The 23000-nt window shown below is 38.7% G+C and overlaps 1 long non-coding RNA gene and 1 pseudogene across 1 annotated transcript; both read right to left on the bottom strand.

Annotated features, from left to right (window-relative positions):
• Window positions 1-3503: 3503 nt before the first annotated feature.
• Window positions 3504-23000, bottom strand: part of LOC125261709 — a 48058-nt pseudogene continuing 28561 nt past the window's right edge.
• On the bottom strand, window positions 6659-8736 carry LOC125261714. Its single transcript, XR_007183415.1, has 3 exons — window positions 8482-8736; window positions 7856-7952; window positions 6659-6767 (listed from the first exon to the last, which is right to left on the bottom strand). It is a non-coding gene; the product is annotated as an uncharacterized LOC125261714 (long non-coding RNA).

Genomic DNA, 23000 nt, shown 5'->3' with positions numbered 1-23000 from the left:
AAATGTCGTTAAAACCAAAATAGTATGAGAAGTAAACATGCACACACTCGCATTGCTGAAGCTCACAGGCGCCATCTTGTGCACAGAGTACATTTTGGTCTTTAACATTAGATCTTTCCTTTTTTTTTTAGAACAAAACGAATGCTTGATGTCCATTCAATATTACTCTTAATGAAAAACACAACAACTATATAGTAGCATAATGACAAACTCGCTTATATTAAACATCAAACTTTTATCAACAAAACAAATAGGACTGATGACATGGTATGCCTGTGTTGTAACTAGGCATGTGACGGTATCAAATTTTCATGTTGCGATTAATTGATGAAGCTTTTATCACGGTATACGGTATTATCACGATATTAAAATAAGTTGCAAAACCATTTTTGTCATAGTTTAACAGGTTTAAGAACTCTTTTTGTAATAAAACAAAAACAACTCTGACTGAAATTTTCAAACAGATTAAAATGCAAAAGAAGGCTATAAAGAACAACAGATAACACTTTACTCTATTTAATGCATTAACTAAGATTGAGCAATAGCTACATTTGATACAGAAAGTGTTATTTTTTGTTAATGTTAGTTTAGAAACACAACTGATCATTGTTAGTTTTATCTCAGGTCTATTAAATAAGTTATTTTGATTTTAGTCATGTTATTAAATAGTAACTAAGAAATTAACTTTAATTAATAATAATTAATACTTTATAAGTATTTTTATTGTCAGTTTAGTGATAATGAATTAACATGTTAACTAATGAAGCTGTATGTTTTCAAAGTTTTACTGAACAATAACAAATAATCAGAACATTTCTAATCATTAGGGCATGTTGTAGTCCAGATTAAAATATAAAAATGTTTAGGTTTGAAAATAAATATCCTTTTAAGTCTTTTTTAAGTATTCAGTATTTGGTCCTGTGATGAACAACAAAAAAATGAATGGCTGTTTGAAGCATTTTAAAAACTTCACTAGCGCAGTTACTTTGTTTGCACGGTTTCCGTGGTAACCGCTGCATTTCTGCTGTTCCATCAGCGCCCTCTGCTGTCAGAGAGTGAACGTGCACTTTCATTCAGCGCGTCTCCTTCACTCGTTCTGCCATGTGCTTCTCGTGCACGTTGGGATTGTTTACATCTGAGCGCGTGTCCTTTTGACGCAGAATACAGCGGTGTTGTGCATTTTATACGATTGATGGGTAAAGTATTCATAATTGCCTTATAAAAAAAAATTAATAATTGGTAATAAATTATTATTTAAGGTATTCTGAAGTGCCGACGATTACAATATCGTGCATATTCATTATCGCGATTTATCGCATTACCGAATATCGGCACAAGTCTAGTTGTAACACAAATGAATAAAAGGTCTTTGGATTTTCCCCTTAATTTAAAACGAATGCTTAGTTTGTGGTTCATTATTATTAATGAAAAACCATCAACAATAAAATAGTGCAATGACAAATTTGTTTATATTAAACATTGGACTTTTGTTAACAAAATGAATAAGATGGATGATATGGTATACCCGCGTTGTAACAGATAAAAAAAGACCTTTGGATTTTAAAATTAATGCTTAGTTTGTGGGTCATTTAAAAAAAAAAAATTAAAATCACTTACATTAATCAAAGAAATGCATCTTTTATTAACAAAAGTTCTCTTCAGATTTTTCCTCTGACATCATCTTGTAAGTCACTGCATCTCATTCTCGTCATGTGACTATTGTGGCTCGACTTACCTCAGTATCTCCAATTTACACGTTAAATTCCTCAGTCCAGTGCAGAGCAGCTTCACTCCTGAATCCTGCAGATTATTATTGTTCATGTTCAGCTCTTTCAGATTGGTATCTGATCCAAGAACTGCAGCCAGAGCTGAACAGCTTTTGTCTGTCAAGTTACAATCATTTAACCTATAAGAGAAATAAATCACATCACAGAATTAGATTGTTGCGGTTGTCTCTTTTAAAACTAAGCAATGTTTACCTGTCCGCTGCTGATCCTCTTTGTCGTAGCGCAGAACATATTCTAAAACTTTATTCAAAACGTAAATAGCTTATATTAAATACATAAAGCGAGCAAAGCACACTCCCTTTAATAATCACTATAGCTTTCAATCAGATGCCACGCAACTGACTAGCTACAATGCTCAGCGCTACAAATCCTGCAGGGGCCATCAGGACCATTTGAAAGCAGCTGTCAAATGCAACGAATTGAGATGGAATAGTCTTGGCTATTGGACCTGCAGTCTACCCGTGCCTACCGCGCGTCCGACCTGCACTGCACCTGACATGTAAATATTATTCCACCAGTTACATAAAATTTGGAGGGTCACCCATCGGGTACCCGCTGGTACCCGTCCGCGTGCAGGACTCTGATATATATGTCTAAAGATTTATAGTTTTTTTATAGCTTTATAGCTGAGCCTAGTTTCTCCCAAGTATTTTCCCTCTATTTCTGTCACCTGGTGGAGTTTGGGTTCTTGTCATTGTTGCCCTTGGCTTTCTTAGTTGGGGACACTTAATATTCAGTAATATTATTGACTTGACTGCACTGACACTATTAGATGAGACAGTTCATACTTTTATAGCATGTTAAAAGCCTTTCACTATAATTCAAAAAAAGCCTCCATTCACATGTACACATCTTTTTGCTATGAAATCTTTAATGATTTAAGTAAAGCTAAGATCACTTAAATCTAAGAACCTAAGAAACTGTCTTTAGTATTAATATGTCAAGATTAACATTTACTGGATTAAAGCTATTTATGTTTTCTTGATTATTCACTGTGGTCAAGCGATGGCTGATGCCGATATCTTAGAGAGCAAGGTTACCAATGGGTGAAATATCATTAATTTAAAGATAAAAATACCCATAACAATTGCTGAAATTAAATGTATATTTATTTTACTTCATATTTACTAATTTAGAAATAATTTCATTTTAACTTGATAAAAAAATATATATTTGTAGAAAAAACATCTTAAATATGTACATCAAATATGATCCAGGCTTTTGATAAATGTTCATTTGTAAATCTCTCAATCATCTATGTATTGCAGTACACATACAATTAAAACTACAGAACTACTCATTAAAATAAACATTTAAAATATCAAATTATTGGGAGATACAGAGTACAAACTGATAATATATATAATTTATTCTGTTACATAAAAATCTCCCCCCACAGTTTAGGTATTTGAATAAAATATATGTATTTTTCCTTCCTCAAGTATGAGTATGAGCCAATATATAATTCTACGAGTCATAAAAATCTGATGCATCATATGATACAAAACAAATATGAAAACATTTTAAATGTTCTTTTATATTTTGTCTGAATGTTTGCTAAACTATCTTCATTCAACTTTTTTTTTCAGACTATTATTTCATATGTCAGGCTTTACACGGTTAAGTTCATGTTCATGATGGGGAATCACTATAGAATAATGTAGATAAATGCATTTTTCAGATGAGAGCAAAACATGACAAAATGTATTAAATGACTTACAGTGCTCTTCTGGAGGTTTTGATGACTGCTGATAATCTAATGAGACACTCGTCTGATTTCTTGAATTTCTGAAGCTCAAACTCCTCCAGCTCTTCTTCTGATGTCAACAACACAAAGACCAAAGCAGACCACTGGGCAGGTGAAAGGTCACCAGATGAGAGACTTCCTTTGCTAAGATGAGTCTGAATCTCCTTCACCAGAGTTTGGTCGTTCAGTTCATTCAGACAGTAGAACAGATTGATGGATCTCTCTGCAGACAGATTACCTTCTAATTTCTGCTTGATGTACTGAACTATTTCCTTGTTGCTCTGGTCATTGCCGTCTTGCTGTGTCAACAGACCCGTAAGAGTCGTCGATTAGACTGGAGTGACAGACCGAGGAGGAAGCGAAGGAAAAGGTCCAGGTGTCCATTGTCACTCTTGAGCGCCTCGTCCACTGCAGTCTTGAGAAAATCTATCATGGTTTCATTTTTGTTTTCCTGTTCTGTAGACTCATGAACAAACATACTTTTCTTGTTGATGTCTAGAAACAGATGTGCATACAGGGCTGCAATAAACTCTTGAATGCTCAAGTGAACAAAGCAGTACATGGTACCAAGAATGATCCCTGTTTCCTCCTTAAAGATCTGGGTACACATGCCTGAGTAAACTGATGCCTTATAGACGTCAATACCACAGGCTTCCAGGTCTGTGTCATAGAAGATCACGTTGTTTCTCTCCAGCTGATGAAATGCCAGTTTCCCCAGTGAAAGGATGGCGTCTTTATCCCAGGAAACATCTGCTGCGTATTCTCCATCATATTTTCGGCGGCTCTGCTGGATCTGAAAGCGGAGAAAGTGTGTGTACATTTGTGTCAGAGTCTTGGGAGTGTCTTCAGTATTTGATTCCTGTAGTGTTTTAGAGATCTCATCAGCCTGATTGTTTTTCACATCATTATTTCTTTTCTCCTCCAGAATGTTCTGGAGAACAGTGGCTGAAATCCAGCAGAAGACTGGGATGTGGCACATGATAAAGAGACTCTTTGATTTTTTAACATGATCAATGATTGTGTTGGCCTGATTCTGATCCGTCAATCTTTTTCTGAAGTACTCTTCCTTTTGTGCATCACTGAATCCTCGTATCTCTGTCAGCCGGTCGATACAGTCAGGAGGAATCTTACTGGCAGCTGCTGGTCTGGTGGTGATCCAGATGAGAGCAGAAGGAAGCAGATTTCCCTTCATGAGGTTCGTTAGGAGAACATCCAGAGAGGCTGGTGACGATACATCACTCCACGTCTCATTACAATCAAACTTCAGAGGAAGGCGACATTCGTCCAATCCATCAAGGATGAACAGGACTTTGAATCGATTCCTTCTTGTAAGGTTCAGTCCTTTTGTCTCTGGGAAAAAATGAGTTATAAGGTCCATCAAACTTAGTTGTTCTTTCTCCTTTAAGTTCATCTCTCTGAATGGAAGAGGAAATATGAAACTGATATCTTGATTTTCTTTTCCTTCCTTCAGCCCAGTCCAGAACAAACTTTTGCACAGAGACTGATTTTCCGATGCCAGCGACTCCTTTTGTCAGAACAGTTCGGATCTCCTCGTCTTGTTCAGGTGCTTCAAACAAATTTGTGCATTTAACCTGAATCTCTTGAGATTCATGATGCCTGGAAGCAACTTCAATCTGTCTGACCTCATGTTCAGTATTGACCTGTTCACTGCCACCCTGAGTGATATAGAGATCTGTGTAGATGTTATTCAGAAGTATGGAGTCACCATGCTTCGCCATTCCTTCAAACACACATTGATACTTCTTCTTTAGGCCACATTTTAGCTGATGAATGAAGATCAGCTCATCTAAACACAGGAACAAAAAATAGATAATTTTAGTCTTAATTTATAGTTTTATAGATAGTCTACATTAATAAGTGACAAACTGACAGATGGTCATGAGTCTCTGACCTTCTAGAGCGTCAGCAGCTTCATCTTGCTTCATCTCTCTCAGGTAATGCAGTGTGAGATCAAGAGCTGCTGCTTTGATACTGCATCTATTCTCATTAAAGTCTTTGTTCTCATTTTGTAATATTTTCTTAAACTTTTCCAGCTCTTTTTTCAGAAATTTGATTATTTTGCTCTCAAGATCCTACAAACAAAAGTAAGAAAAAAGACAAAATAACGATTTAAACCAACCTGTACATCTACAAGAGGAATATAATTAAATTTCTTTGTTCAATAACATATTGGTTTGTTATAAATATTTATCATTTATGAAAATGTTTTTCCTACCAGGAAGATTCCCTTTAGATTGTCTTTTAAATTCTTGTTCCTGTGAGTCTGAAAGTCTGAGTCTAATGTCTCATATTGAAGCCTGTAATCAAATAAATACAGTAAAATACTGATTTTCCAGGCAAAATATTACAAAAAGAGAAAAAAAAAAGAAGCATTAGTTGTGAATACTCTGATAAATACTTGATCTAAAATTATTTCATGATTGGTATTCACTGATACAACATTTTAAAATTTATGCTATCTTAACTCAAACCATATAATGATTGTAACAGAACATATTAATATAATAAGCATAACCAAGTGAAAGTAAAATGCTCAAGGCCGCAATTAATTCCTATAAAAATTGAGGAATGAACTGAAATCGCTCGCTCTGCGCCAGTGGAGAAGCTCTGTTATGAATGCCTGTGCACATTTTACTTTCTTTTTCAAATTAGCACCAATGAAAAACACAAAACAAAACAGTACAATGACAAACTCGCTTAAATGGTCATTTTTAAATTTCACTTTGAAAACAAATCTTCCGCCATCATCTTGTCAGTCAAGAGTGAGGCGAAATCTGACTCCTGCAACTGATCTGAGCGGTGACTCTTGTTTGGCTCACGCTGAATGTTTTTCATGCTGAATGTTTTTAATTGTAGTGTTTGTTCTCTAACTAAACTAAATTATTTTTATTACTATAAAACGACGGTGAGGTTGGTGCCACTGTGGGCAAGTGATGATACCGGTGTTGCAGCTGAAGCCATAATGATTTTAGGCTGCCTAAACGTGTTATAACATATTGCTCATCCTGTTCGATATTCTATAATTAAATCAACTGATCAAGTATTTGAAAATTGTGACACATCCTAACAGTAACGTGTGACCAAAAATTAGAAACATGAAATACCTTTTATTAGATGATGGTTTTTCCCCACTGAAGTCTGGTTCTACACCTTCTTTTGACTGATCACTCTTCAGAGACACAGAGCTGGACACATGTGATCCTGATCTTACACTAATGACACAAACAACAGAGAGAAAAACACTTTAGTAAAGGAGGTTCAACTGTCTCTGAAACACATCCGTGTCTTTATCTAATCCTCCACAGAAATGCACACACTCACACAATTTACAGTTTTATAGTTAATGTTCATTTTATTTTACTGGCTCACATTAGTTTAATGATTTCTTTAATGTACATGAGTGAGATTAAATGTTTATGATTTTAAAAAAAATGCTTGACTGATTTAAGAGAACATGTCAAGTTTTATTTTTCATTAACAGAAATGGAGAGCAGAAATGTCTGTGTGACACAGTTTTTGTTAGCATACTTCAGTTAAATTAAGTGTATAGTTGTTTCCTAATGTCTGTCAATAATTTTATGATTTATGAAGTCATGTATTTGGATTAATTCACTGTGGTCGCGTCTAGAAGGAAATTAACAAATTATTAACTGTGATATTGTCTATAGTGCCCCGTGGCAAACGGTTAATTTAAGAGGTTCAAAACTGAAGTTGATCAAAGAAAAAAAAAAAAAAAAAAAGTTTTTTTTGGGTTGACATTGAGTACAATGTTTATGAACGGCTATGCTGTCTTATGTGTTATTGTATCCTATTTATATTTGTTTTTTGTTGATGAAGCTATTCTGGTGTTTATTATTCTTTGAAAGATCTATTCTGGTGTCTTGGAAATCATTGTTGTGTATCTTGTCAGATATGTGATTTTACTCTAGTCATTCCTTAATTGTGATCTATTATGGACTTGAACTGAAGTTTGTGGACTAATTATCTGATTGTTTTAAGCATGATTGTAAACACCTCTGGATTTATAGTGCATTTTCTATATTATTATTGAGAGTGAATGAAATTGTTACACTGACGAAGGCGAAGAGCCGAAACGTTTGTCATCTTATCTCCTGTGTACTTTAATTAAAGTCTTTTTAGAGTGCAGACCTTTTTTGTATTCTTAATTTGATTTATAGGTCTTGGCACCTGATTAGCTGGGAGAGCGAGGTGAATGTTTTAATTAAAGTTTTGATATTCCCAGGGAAAAACAAACTCCAGTAGAGTTTAAAATGATGGTGTGAAACAGACGCAGTGTTACCTGTGTTTCTCTGAGAGACTCATCTTAGAGAGAGAGTCCTTTCCTCGCTCCTCTGATCAGCACTGGTTTGAGAAAACAATCAATCGTTCAGCAGGATCTGGAAATGGCAAGATTTTACAGAGATGAAGAACATGAAAATAATGAAGAATGATGAGTTAGACACAACAGCAAAAAACAATGAATAAAATAAAGTGAGTTACAAATATATTGTCATGTAAAATAACTGAATGATCTTAATAATTTCAGATTGTTTAATGAGTTTAATTGTTTAATGACTCTAAATATGAATTCACTGGAGAACAGAAATTCACACTGTTTAAACCTAATTTGTTATATTCTCTATTGCAGTTTAATATCATTTTACAATCATATTTACCCAATCTTTATTAATTGTTGAATTGTTTGTTGTTTAATCATTACTTCAAGTTCACAATGATGGTTGAATTCATTACTTTCAAATGATCCTAAAATAACTGATGGAGTAAAAGTATCCTGAATTATAATGAACACACTGTATAACTACTAATCATAACTGCTATATATGAACTGAAATATTAAATTTAATAATAGTAGATTTTTGTTCTGTGACTAATAATAATAATAATAATAATAATAAACACACTCACGTTAGGCTTCATCTTCCTGTTTACTGTAAATCTTTGGTTCAAAAATACTTTCGATTTCGCATCACAAAATTAACAGCCTAAAACTGAAGAGAAAATGAGAGAAAACCTTCAGAAACATATTCGTTTTCAGTAACTCTTTCACAATAACCCTTTCTTCATGTTTTACCATCAGTGTCCTTCAAAAGATTGTCATTTCTGGAAGATTCTTCGTCTGTTCGGAGTATCAACAGGTGTTATGGATCATAACTGGGAACATGCGCGTGCACGCAGATGTTTACCTGGATTTCCAGCAGAAGTTAAACTGCGACAGATTCGACACATGCGATATTTCACTGAACATATATTTAAAAAAAACAAAACAAAACAAACAAACAAACAAACAAACAAAAAAACGTATATTTCACCAATTGTTTACACTGATATGCACGATAAAGCGCTTTGATTTCGCAGTGTTTGCGGTTATTTTTTTCTTTTTGTTTTTTTAGGGCTTTTTTTTTTGGGACCTTATTGTAAAGTGTTACTTTGTTTTTTATAGTTCTTTTTCACTTGTTTGAAACGTTTGTTTTCATTGTCTGTGTATTGTTTCAGATACTGTATATTTAAATGTTGTAAGAAAAAAGTCATTAAATCTGTTTGGAGGACAACACTTTATTCTAACCTAATTCAATACGTGATCCCATATAATCTACCATGACAAATTATCGTTAAATGAAAATCTGATAAAGTTGCATGCCTATGTATATACAGTTTAAAGTAATAAAAACAGTTTGAAGCAGAAATATTTAAAAAACCTTGTGTACTTTTTGTATTCTCTTCACAATGTCTCTTTATATCAACTTATTAAGCTAAAACACAAATTTAAAAAAAGTGCGCCTCTAAAATTTGTGATGCACTCCTGAATTGTTCAACTTCCAAACACATGTGCTTCTTGGGAAAAAAGTAAGTGTCAAGCCCTGTGCTCTCATGTGTTCTAATCACAAATAACAACAGATCTAGACTGAGTTAAAATTAGCAGTAGGCTATAAACATGAATTCAGACTCAAGCCCTGATCATTGTAATTATCCAGTGAAATTGCACAAGTGAATGTACAAGGAGTCTGACAACAGCTGGTGCTCCACATGGAGATCTGATCTCACCATCATTGGGTCTGTCTGTGATCACATGAAGAAACAGATGAAACTGAGACAAACTAAATCCAGAAGAATTGTGGCCGTGTCTCCAAGATGCTTGAAGAAACACTGTTGATTCTGAAGGCCTCAAGGCAGATTTTGACCCTGACAACACATGAATGCTGAAATATGATTGGATAAAAGCTCTAACATAAATGTACTGGAAACAGCACAACCAAGAGAAAAACTATACAATTTAGAGAACAGACTATTGGGAATAATTTAATAAACATTTAAAAAAAAAAAAAAAAAAGACGAATGAAGCACAAGGACAAACCTCTTCCGGAAGCTCAAATGTGCTGCGTAACAAATGAGGTTCATTCTCGTGTGTTACACAGCATGTTTGAGCTTCTAGAAGAGGTTTGTTCTTGTGTGTCATTCAGGTTCGGTTGAGCTTCTGCTTATATTCACTAATCAATGTTTACATGTGAGTAAAAGCCTAAATTAAATCTGTTCATCATAAAAAGCGATCGAGTCTCTTTAGAACATTTGGACTAAATCACTCGATCCATATGGATTAGGTTTATCATCTCAGTAACACTTATTAATTATCTGATGTTATGTTAAAAATAACTATGAAATAACTACTAATGAACAGACAAACACAATTAGCCACTACAATAATCAGGAGCTCAAACGCGTAATCAGGTTGTGGCCTTTTTGTCTTTTTTTATTTTATTATCAATATATATATATATATATATATATATATATATATATATATTATCACACTTCAAACAGGAGAGCAGTTCTGAATGAATGACGATACTCAGCAGCTGATAATGTGTCATCCTGGAAGAAGAAGAATCAAGTTCCTAATTGACAGACTGCTGGTGGGCTGAAGATGTCGTCTTTCTTATTTGGTGGAATCTAAATGTTATTGATAATTCAAATGTTTGATACCTGATATCAGACCGTGTGCATGTCATGTTATAATGACACCATGTCTGAACTTCAAAACCATCATTACAGTGACAATGCTTTAAACACTGATGATCACCTGATCTGCTCAGAAAACAGAACCGAAAATACAGAATGAATAAATGACATCTGCCTCAAAAAGAAAGAAGCAGGATACTCCATGTAGTTCCCTTTCGTGGGAACTATCGACGCTACGTCAGTGACGTGACGGGAATCCTCTGCATTTTTGTGTTCGTGAAGCACTATTGTATCCAACCAATGAGAGAACGTGACGTCAGAGGCGGGCGACGTCGCGGACCGGAACGTATAAAACATGCCCGGAAACAAAGAACGCTAGCTTCTGTTGTCTTCAGTAAGCGCTATTTGTATCTTGTCTGTCTTATTTACTGTTGTCTGTCTACCATCTCGCCAGAAAGTGATCTCTTTGTCTGAGGACAAGAGTTTCTAACAAGTGAAATAAGACACATAAAAGACATATATATATATATATATAAAGAAAATGACGGAGAAAAGCCAGCGTTTCACTAAGTGTGCACCTCCTTGCCCGCGATTCATCGTGGAGGGAGATACACACGAGATGTGTGTGAAATGCCTGGGAGTTGAGCACGCACAGGCAGCTCTTGAGGGGGCTGTCTGTGTGCACTGTGAGCGGCTCACTCTCAGGGCGCTGCGCTCACGCCGGGCGCTCTTTGAGGAGGGCGCCGCGGCGAGTGTTCCCCGCGGGTCTGGTCCCGCTGCTGCCGAGGCACAGCGAAGGCTGCACTCGTGGGGTTCACAAATGGATCTAGCAGAGGGGGGAGAGACGGGCTTTGCCTTATCGCTCCCCTTACCTGCTAGATCTAGTGTCTCTTCTTTGGTGGTGGAAGCACGCGCTGCGGTTTCTTCCCCTCAAAGGGAGGCACCGGCACTGAATATATCTTCCTCCGAGGAGGTTGATGTTGAAGGTGTCGAGGGTGGTGATGAGGGACCGTCATCCTCATCTCCAGCCCATGAGGAGCTTATGGAGGTAGTGACCCGGGCAGTAGAGAAATTAAATATAAGCTGGCCCGCGGAGGAAAGCGTTCCTAAAGTTAAAAGCAAGCTGGATGAACGCTTCCTCCCAGCTAGGTCACTACCCCAGCGTCGGGGACTGCCGTTCTTTCCCGACCTCCACACCGAGGTGTCGAGGTCGTGGAATAGACCTGTGCAGTACCGTGTCTTCAGCCCACAGACTTCAATGTACAGCAATATTACTGGGCTGAAGCAACACGGTTATGGGGCGATGCCTCGGATTGAAGAGACGCTTGCGAGCTATCTCTCGCCCGAGTCTGCATCGTCCCTGAAATCCCCGACGTTGCCCACCAGACCTTTAAAGCAAACTTCGAATCTGGTGGCAAGGCTTATTCGGCAGCGGGTCAGGCTGCGGCATGTCTGCACACTATGTCAATACTGCAGGCATACCAAGCTGATCTGCTGGGGGAGATTGACGAAAGTGGGGAGGTAACCTTCGAAGCCATTCAGGAGTTGAGGAAGGCCACAGATTTAGCTCTCCGTGTCACCAAGGAGACGGCCAAGTCAGTAGGCCGCTCTATGGCAGCCCTGGTGGCCACGGAGAGACATCTGTGGCTCAACCTAGCTGATATTAAGGAGAAGGATAAACACATCCTTATGGATGCGCCGCTTTCCTCCGAGGGCCTGTTCGGCGACGCAGTTAATACTGTCGTCGACAGGTTCGAGGAGGCGAAAAAGCAGAAAGCGGCGTTCCAGAGGTTCCTCCCCCGAAAATCTCATCCCCCTGAGGCTGCTGGGCGGGGGCAGCCTCAGCCGATAGCCGGCTCCTCGGGACACAGGTCCCAGCAAAAGGCTAGTGTGGCCGCCCGTGCTCCCCCGCGGAAAGCTTGGGGACCGGAGCGTGCTGCACAGCCGAAGCCTTCCGGGGGTAGGGCGGATCTGAGGACCGTCATTATTTCCCGGAAGGCTTCCCAAAAGAAATCCTGACGCTCATGGGCCAGGGTTTCTGAGGGCAGCCCCCTCCGAAGGGGTTCGACGATTAATTTCTATCGTTCCCCATCGGCGCCCTCAAGGGACTGTTCTGCCAACCCTGCCACCCAGTGTGCGACAGGGCGCAGCAGTCCCTGTCGATCCTCCGAGGAGGTTCGGCCAGCACGTGATTCTCGAGAGGCTGGTTCCCTTAGTAGAATTTTTGGAGGAATGGAAATGTCTTCCAAATATTTCGAAATGGGTGCTGCTCATGGTAGAACAGGGCTACAGAATTCAGTTCGGTTCTCGTTCGCCCAGGTTCAGTGGAGTGATTCACACAGTGGTAGCTCCAGAGCAGTCTCTGGTAATGGAACAAGAGGTTACGACGCTTTTGCAAAAAGGGGCTATAGAACGGGTTCCCTCTCCCAGCAAAATGTCGGGCTTTTACAGCCGCTACTTCATTGTTCCAAAGAAGGATGGGGGTTGCGTCCGATCATAGATCTTCGTATACTAAATCGATCTGTAAAGAAGTTGAAGTTCAAGATGCTTACACTCAAACAGATTATTCCACAGATCAGATCCGAGGACTGGTTTGTGGCGATAGATCTGAAGGACGCATATTTTCACATTTCCATCCATCCTTCTCACAGGAAGTTCCTCAGGTTTGCTTTCGGGGGCGAAGCATACCAATACAAGGTTCTTCCCTTCGGCCTATCACTATCACCCCGCACGTTCACGAAGTGCGTGGATGCAGCCTTGGCTCCGCTGAGACTCCAGGGCATCCGCGTGCTGAACTATATCGACGATTGGTTGATTTTAGCTCAAACAGAACGTCTGGCAGCTCAACATCAAGATGTTGTGTTGTCGCACATGAAGAGGCTTGGGCTGAGGCTCAACGCCAAGAAAAGTGTGCTGGTTCCGAGTCAGGTTGCCAACTATCTTGGGGTAATCTGGGATTCCATCACGATGCGGGCGCAATTGACTCCCGCTCGTGTGACTTCCATTCTCGGGGCCGTGAATGGGGTGAAGTTAGGCCGGTCACTCACTGTAAAACAGTTTCAGAGACTGTTGGGTCTGATGGCAGCTGCGTCCAACGTTGTTACTTTTGGCCTTCTGCACATGAGACCCTTACAGTGGTGGCTCAGGACCAAGGGGTTTTCTCCGAGGGGAAATCCTTTTCGCATGATCAAAGTCACGCGGCGGTGCCTTCGTGCTCTGGTCATGTGGAAAAAGCCTTGGTTCCTGTCCCAGGGACCCGTGTTGGGAACTTCATGTCGTCGCGTAATGCTTACGACAGATGCGTCCCTCACGGGCTGGGGAGCGATCATGAGTGGTCGCTCAGCTCAAAGTCACTGGGAGGTACACCAGCTCTCCTGGCACATAAATCGGCTGGAGATGCTGGCAGTGTTTCAGGCTCTGAAGCACTTCCTCCCCGACCTGAGGGGCCACCATGTGTTGGTTCAGACAGACAACACTACGGTGGTCTCCTACATAAATCACCAAGGGGACTGCGATCTCGTCCACTATGCAAACTGGTCAGTCACATCCTCCTGTGGACCCAAGGGAAATTACTCTCGCTAAAGGCGGCGTATATTCCGGGTATTTGAATTTGGGGGCGGACGCTCTGTCGAGGCAGAGCGCGAGTCCGGGGGAATGGAAGCTTCACTCAGAGGTAGTGGAGCTCATATGGAAGACATTCGGTCGAGCGGAAGTCGATCTCTTTGCCACAGAGGAGTCATCTCAATGCCCTCTGTGGTACTCTCTGAGGCACCCAGCTCCTCTGGGGTTGGATGCCATGATACAGACGTGGCCAAGGCGACGTCTGTATGCTTTTCCCCCAGTCTCTCTGCTCCCGGGAGTTCTGGACAAAGTCCGTCAGGAAGGGGTAGACCTGATATTGGTGGCTCCTTTCTGGCCAACAAGAATATGGTTTGCGGACCTAGTATCACTTCTTCACGGCTCTCCTCTGGAGCTTCCAGTCAGACAGGATCTCCTGTCCCAAGCGGGCGGCATGATTTTACATCCCCGTCCAGAAATGTGGAAACTGTGGGCCTGGCCTCTGAGGGGGCAAGGCTCATAGAATCTGGTCTTCCAACCGAGGTTGTGGAGACCATCCTTCAGTCCAGAGCTCCATCTACAAGGAAGCTTTATATGTATAAGTGGAAGGTTTTCGCTACATGGTGTAGTCATCATAGTGTGGACCCGGTCCACTCATCTGTCAGCTATGTGCTTCAATTCCTTCAAGAAAAGCTTTCAGAAGGCTTAACTCACTCCACATTAAAAGTGTATGTGGCTGCTATTTCAGCCTATCATGTTCCTATGGGTGGTGTCTCGGTAGGTCGAGACCCCTTAGTTGTTTGCTTCCTTCGTGGCGCACTGAGGCTGAGGCCTTCAGTACGCCCAAAATCTCTGACCTGGGACTTAGCCATTGTGTTACAAGGGTTGGCTGAGGCGCCCTTTGAGCCTTTGGAAGATGTGTCAGATAAAATGCTTACATTGAAGACTGTGTTTTTACTGGCCATCTCATCCTTGAAAAGGATAGGTGACCTTCAAGCTCTTTCGGTTTCACCATCATGTTTAGAGTTTGCACCAGGCATGGTTAAGGCCTTTCTACATACAAGGCCTGGTTACATTCCTAAGGTCCCCACTAGGGTCCCAGGTCCTATCGTTTTGGAGGCTTTTTATCCCCCTCCGTTCACTAATCCGGATCAGGAAAAACTCAATCTGCTGTGTCCTGTGAGGGCACTGGACGCTTATGTTCACAGAGCTGCCCTGTGGAGAAAATCAGACCAACTATTTGTATGTTATGGGTCCCCGAGTCGAGGGGCCCAGCGTCTAAGCAGAGGATGAGTAAATGGGTGGTTGAGGCCATCTCATTGACGTATAAAGCCCTGGGGCGTCCATGCCCTTGGATGTTAGGGCACACTCAACAAGAGGTATGGCTGCTTCAAGAGCTCACATGTCAGGGGTTTCCTTGGCGGATATTTGTGGCGCTGCTGGATGGTCATCCCAGCACACCTTCATCAGATTTTATAATCTTAATGTGAGTAGTACTCCGGGTGCTTTGGTGTTACAAGATAGCAGCCAGGCACTCAGAGGCATGGCGTAGTGGGGACAGCGTTCCCATCACGTCACTGACGTAGCGTCGATAGTTCCCACGAAAGGGAACGTCTTGGGTTACGAGTGTAACCCTTGTTCCCTGAGTAAGGGAACGAGACACTACGTCACGTTGCCGTACCTCCAGCATGCCTGGAGCGCTTACTTCAGACATATCACAGAAGCTAGCGTTCTTTGTTTCCGGGCATGTTTTATACGTTCCGGTCCGCGACGTCGCCCGCCTCTGACGTCACGTTCTCTCATTGGTTGGATACAATAGTGCTTCACGAACACAAAAATGCAGAGGATTCCCGTCACGTCACTGACGTAGCGTCTCGTTCCCTTACTCAGGGAACAAGGGTTACACTCGTAACCCAAGACGTTTTCCCTACAGCCCTCCCAGCTGTGGGACAAAAAAGGTCTTCTCACTGCTATAATTTTTGGCTTCTATAGTGGCATTGGATTGTAATGTCACTTTGTTTCCAAGGTCATCAATAATGTCGACAGTCAGGTAAATCTGATACTCTCCCTGGAAAGTAAAATAGCAAAATCAGTTTAACTATAAGATTATAGCCTATGTTCATCAAGCCTGGATTTATTTGATAAAAAAATACATTAGATTATGGATTTGTAAATTAATGTGTCCCATGCACTCATTTCTCTCTCTCTCTCTCTCTGCAGATAAATTGTGTGAGTTTCTGATATTAAAGACATGGTGAAAAGGTGAGAGTTGCACCATTTAAAGATCTGGAATTTATGTTTTTATGTTTTATTTCTCACAAAAAGTCTCTCTCTCTCTCTGCAGATAAGTTGTGAGTTTCTGATATTAAAGACATGGTGAAAAGGTAAGAGTTGCACCAATTAAAGATAATATAATTGCTGGAATATATGTTTTTATGTTTTATTTCTCACAAAAAGTCTCTCTCTCTCTCTGCAGATAGGTTGTGAGTTTCTGATAATAAAGACATGGTGAAAAGGTGAGAGTTGCACCATTTAAAGCTAATATAATTGCTGGAATATATGTTTTTATGTTTTATTTCTCACAAAAAGTTACATATCTCTTCTCTTGTCTATATGAAAAACAGGAAGAGTACGTTGATTCCTGTGGTCCAAATCATTGTTAATAGCCACAGAACCACTTTCAGTGATACTGTTGAGTCTGCGTCCTACAACTACCTGAACATCTCGTACCCAGCAGGCCAAGGAGCAACACTGGAGTTCTTGCAGAGGTACGAAATCAGCAGTTAAGTGAATACATCAAAACCGTTATGAAACTCTCTCTCTACATTATCTTCATTAATCCGGACACATTTGAAAACACTTCTATTTGAAAACACTTCTATCTGAAAACACTTCGGACACTTTTCTGATATTTTTACTGTTCATTTATTAAAAGAGATCTATAGTAGAGTCATTTTCATTACTCATGTTGTTTTTTGTTTGTTTGACGGATGCCTTTTCAAGATAAACCCCAAGGGATCAAAAGCTGAGAAGAGCACTTCAAGAAGGCAGATGACGGTCAGTCCACGGCGTGTGTCAAACTCCGCTCCTGGGGGCCCACTGTCCTGCAAAGTGCTCCAACCCGCTCCAGAACACCTGCCTGGAAATTTCTAGCAATCCTGAAGACATTGATTAGCTGGTTCAGGTGTGTTTAATTAGTTTCTGTAGGGCCACTGTCCTGCAGAGTTTAGCTCCATCCCTGAGTTTGACACCCTTATTCAAAAGATTCTTTCTCTCTGAACTGAAACTGCAGACTATGAATAGAAGGCATACATGGAGAACATTCTTCAGAAGGATGTCCAATCTCCCTCCATTCACTTGCACAGACATTTTCATCAGTGTCATGCAGACTTTAAGAACACTCACTCTTTCCTGCTTTGTTTAATTGTTTGTTTTTTAATGACTCCTTGTAATTCATCTGTCGACCAATGGTCAGGTTTTTTTTTCATTTGTAATATTGATGTATTGTTATATTACAGTATTTCACAATTGCTAAAACACATTTCTTGAAACCATCACTCATTTTCTCAAAACATTAAACACAAATCCAATCTTCAAACTAATTTCACAAAACTTCTGACTCTTATGGCAAAATCAAACAAAGCTTTCAGATCATACACACATTAAGCAAAATATAAACACATACAGATCATTCATTAGACACTACATTAAAAAATGGAAAACACAACATCCAGAACATGAGGTCACAGAAAAAAAAGTATATTGTAACACAGTAAACACATTTTGCCATTACATAAAATGTATATAAATCATAAGTAATGTGAATTTAAAGTATACTGTATGTACTGCAAGTACAGTATTATATTCAATATTATATAGTATTGAATGTCTGTATATACAGTACTTGCATACTGCAAACATACAGCAGTTTACAGTTTTTTACGATTGCTTAAGCACAATTTTGAAAACAGGGCCCGGTTTGTCAAAACACTACACACAATTAACACAACCCTACATCAAAGTAGCACAACACTTCAGATCATTTGCAAAATGAAACACTTCATTCAAAACTTTACATTAATTTACAGTTTATATATATATATATATATATATATATATATATATATATATATATATATATATATATATATATATATATATATATATATTCATGTACTTTACTCTAACAATATCTCAAACCCAGACTATATAATTAGAAAAGTATAAAAGTTACAAGAGTTTAAGATTGAGCACAGCAGTGTGTAAATGAATCAAACAGAATCAGAATGTATGAACCATGTGTGTTCCATACGGTGTCAAAGTTGGGTTTTGTTAAATTAATGTAAAGTTTTGAATGAAGTGTTTCATTTTGCAAATGATCTGAAGTGTTGTGCTACTTTGGTGTAGGGTTGTGTTAATTGTGTGTAGTGTTTTGACAAACCGGGCCCTGTTTTCAAAATTGTGCTTAAGCAATCGTAAAAAACTGTAACAAAACCCAACTTTGACACCGTATGGAACACACATGGTTCATACATTCTGATTCTGATTGATTCATTTACACACTGCTGTGCTCAATCTTAAACACTTGTAACTTTTATACTTTTCTAATTATATAGTCTGGGTTTGATTTTTTCAGAGATATTGTTAGAGTAAAGTACATGAATATATATATATATATATATATATATATAAACACAAGATCAGTACTGCACATTGATGAAAATATTTATTTCTCTCCACATTGTAAAACCATTCAATACATCAATGCCTTTCCAAAGGTTATATTTTGCACTGAAAATTAGAACATATTCTAAATATAATATATTACACAAACAAAAATATTTGTAGAGACAAAACACCAAAGCATCATCTCTTGGCCTAGCTGGATCTGGCCATAGCGCTTCATCCACATCTCAGGCGATGTCCTTTCACGCAAGACAGCGAGGGAAGAATCTTCTTGAAAGGTGAATTCATCCTTGCACAGATCCTGGATCAGTTCGGTCAGGCCTTCTCCATGGCTTGAATGGGGCATATCCTGACACAGGGCTGGAGATTGTAAACCTTCCATGCCAAAAAAACAAACAAACAAACAAACAAACAAACAAACAAAAAACTCCTCAATGGGTTTAAGGAAGGGACCGTATGGTGGGATGTATTGGAGTGAAAATTGTGGATGCTAATGAAACCAGTTTTTTGACCAGGGCAGATAGGTGGAAATTTACATTGTCCCATATGACAGTGTATCTCATCTGCTTTGCATCCATTTGGTCTTCTGCTGTGACGATTTTGTGCAGTCTGTCTAAAATGTGAATATGTGGGCCGTGTTGTAAGAGCCTAAGTTGGCATGCAGGTGGAGGACCACATTCTGTGTGATTGCAACATACATTGGGATGTCACCACCGCGTTGGCCCGGGACATTCAAAATGATTCAAATTTATGTTTCTCCCTCTCCCTCTTACTGCAACATTGCCTTTCATTTTGTTGAAGACTCATAAACTCACATTTTGCCTTTTTATAGTACTATAGCACCTGATTGTTGAGTTTACAGTTAAGCACCTAAGTGTCTGAACACCTGACGGCTGTGTTTGATCAATTGGTTTATATGTGTGGTATTTTGGACAGCAGTGTCCTGAAATGGCAAAGAAGTGACATTATGTTAGATTTCTGTGTCTAATGTAGAGAAGTGTGTTTAGTGTTGTGCAAAACAATGTGTGTAGTGTTTTGCAAAAAGTGTGAGGCTGAGAATGTGCTTATAGTTGTGCAGATCTAGCTTTGTGTTTTGCTCCTTGAGTGTAAGGTTTTGCTAATTGTGGGAAAAGTTTAATTTTAGTGTGTAAGCAATCGTAAAAAACTGTAAGATGGTCACTTGCCGCCATCTACTGGCGGTTTAATTTCATGTTTAAAAGTATAAATTTCCCACCAACATTTCTTATTTGTATATTCAAAAATATTTAAAGAATCTCATAACATTATTAAATGTAGTTGTACTTTTTCAGTGTAAATTATTTAATTTGGTTACAGCCCTATAGTGTCTTACTATTTAATTTATTAACTGTAAGAATTTGAAATAAAAGATTAAACATAAATTTAATTAGATTGGGGGAGGGGGGAAATGCCCTTTATAAAGGTTAATTATTATTATTATTATTATTATTATAAAACACTGATGAGAATGCTTACTTCAAAATAAATTCTATTTACAACACACACACAGGGGAAAAAAAAAAAAAAATCATATTTTTTTCCAGGCAAGCTAGTTTTTTACTCCAAGGGACCAGCAAAAAACAAAGCTTAATGTCGAACTATATTGGCACAGGCCTACAGAAAGATTTTATTGTCTTCAGATGTAGCTTTCACACTACCAGCATCTATAGAATGATTTTGATCAGCATTTTATTGTTCATAGCAGAGGGCTCTCTCAACTTGTTATATTTTAGTTTGTCAATTGATACGATTAGTCTTTGCATACACATGCGCCCCTCGAAAGCCTGAAATCACAGAGCCCCCCCCACATAATAAATCCCAATTTAACCCCTGGTAATACGATATATCAGGATAATGAACATACACAATATTGTTATCGTGGGCACTTCAAAATACCTCGAATAATTATTTATAACGAATTATTTTTTTTTTTATAATACATTTTCCAAGGAGACAACCTTTGTGATAATCTAAATGACCAAATTAGTTGTTTGAAACTTTTCTTTATGTAAACACCTGTGGAAATGTTTCTTCTCTTTTGCTGATAACGATTTGAACCACCAGAGTCACTGAGTAAAAATGTCTTATTCACACAGGCTTGAATAGACCAAACTGAATCATTTAGCATTATTTAAGAAAAACATATTGAACTCACCTTCATAGCTGTACCAAACCCTAACCTGCTCTGAGGAACAGAGCAATCTTCTTTCTGCAGAGGTAGAGGACATACAAGGCAAAGCTATTATAATATAAAAGATAAAAACTGAAATGAACAAAAGCATAACTGTTATGTTTTCCTGAATAAAACTAGTAGACCTCTCTGTCTGAAATAACAGTTTTTGTTTCTTAAATGAAATGATCAAAGCATTCACACAAACTAACTCTGTTTCTGTAAAACATCCCCTTTCGATAGATAGGTCACTGTTTTCCCCCCTATAAATAGCACTGAGAATAAGGAAACAGAAGTTGGGCCAAAAGATAAAATCATGACACAGGCAGGGAACTGAGATTGAATTGAGTGTGTGCAGATGGTAAATATCCATTTATATACACTTTTAGACAAGTTTCTACATGACAAATATACTAGATGATATATTGTTCCTGCCAAATTTAATACACATCAACAGTCCATTGAAATGTACACGCTAAACTTCTCCAGTGTTGGAGGACAAGTGAACTTTTATCTGGTTTGTTCAAGTCATCTGTAAAGGGCCGGTCGTAACCCATGAGGTGGTTGTAGTCGTGGAGCAGAGCAAAGGCATTGGGTTGACCAGCATCGAGTGTTTCTTGGCATAAAAACTAGTGAACATCCTGCTTACATCAGGGATAATGACATCAGTCTGATGGAAAACAGTTTGTTTCTCCACTAAAAGGGTGCTGTAGGTGATGACTGTGTCCTTGTGCTACAGAAATACTACATGACCTTTGGTGATCAAGAGGAGGAGAACAGGAGTGAGAAATGTGAAGAAACCTGTAATGCTACAAAAATCCACTTGCAGTGCCGAGCTGTTCACACCAGTGCCTGATTTCATGAGGACATACGACTAAACATACTGCTGGAGTAGGAGAAAAACTTCACAGCTACAAGAAGAGAGCAGATTTAGATCATTAGGTTTAAGAAACTAACATTGATAGCTATATCCAGGACTTGACATTTACTTTTTTGGGTGAACTAACCCTTTTGAACATTGAGATACAGTAACCACTTGTCAATTAGGTGTAGACATTACATTACATTACATAATGAGTGTGGCAAATTGCTGTGTGAAGCCAGACGAACACTGACTTGGATTTTCTGATGATCTGTTCTTGATTTTTTGACACATTCCGCAACCCATGTAAAATCCCAATCTGATACATTTTATCATGTGGAATTTTCCCACTTCCTCAGATAGCAATATTGTTCTCTTTATAATGTTATGTAATATGACAGGCCCAATCATAGTCATTAGTTGTGCATTAATGTTTGAGCTGCATGTGCTGAAGCTGAAGATGATTTACTACAGCATTAATTCTTAACCAATTGCATCCTATCTGAGATCAATCACATATAGATAGGCCTACGCAAAATAAACACAATATTACAACTTACATTTGCACAAACAAAAGGCTGCGAACGCACACGCAAACTTATAGTCATGATGAAGGTGAAACTCCAGCTGTAAAATGATCCCAAACATAACTCCGGTGCACTCGCTTCATTTTCCTTGTGTCTGCTTTATATGTTTCATGGTTGAGCAGCACACATAATAAAAGTTGCTACTACTACTACTAATGTCTTAAAGGAATAGTTCACACCAAAATAACAGTTCTGTCATCAATTATTCACCCTCATGTAGTTTCAAACCTGCATGTTTCTTTCTGACTCTTTCATCTGTGGAACATAAAAGAAGATATTTTGAAGAATGTTGGAAACCAATCAGACACTGAAACATTTCTCAAAATATCTTCTCGAGTGTTTCCATGATAGAAAGTCAAACATGTTTGGAATAATAAGAGTGTGATTAACAATCATTTACATTTTGCAGGGTTTCTCTAAAATCAAAGTAGCTCACCTTTATTTAAGAAGGAGAATCTCTCTGCATCTGCTCATGTAGCTTCAATAATACAACAGACAAGAGAACTTTTCAAATAAAGACTATTGTTCTGAACTTTGAAAGGCACACAAATGCTGTTTACTGATAAAAATATTTAGTTCGTCTGACTAG

The sequence above is a fragment of the Megalobrama amblycephala genome, unplaced genomic scaffold, assembly GCF_018812025.1.
Source record: "Megalobrama amblycephala isolate DHTTF-2021 unplaced genomic scaffold, ASM1881202v1 scaffold471, whole genome shotgun sequence".
NCBI lineage: Eukaryota > Metazoa > Chordata > Actinopteri > Cypriniformes > Xenocyprididae > Megalobrama > Megalobrama amblycephala.
The sequence above is the reverse complement of the archived record's forward strand: the minus strand, read 5'-3'. Positions and strand labels throughout refer to the sequence as shown.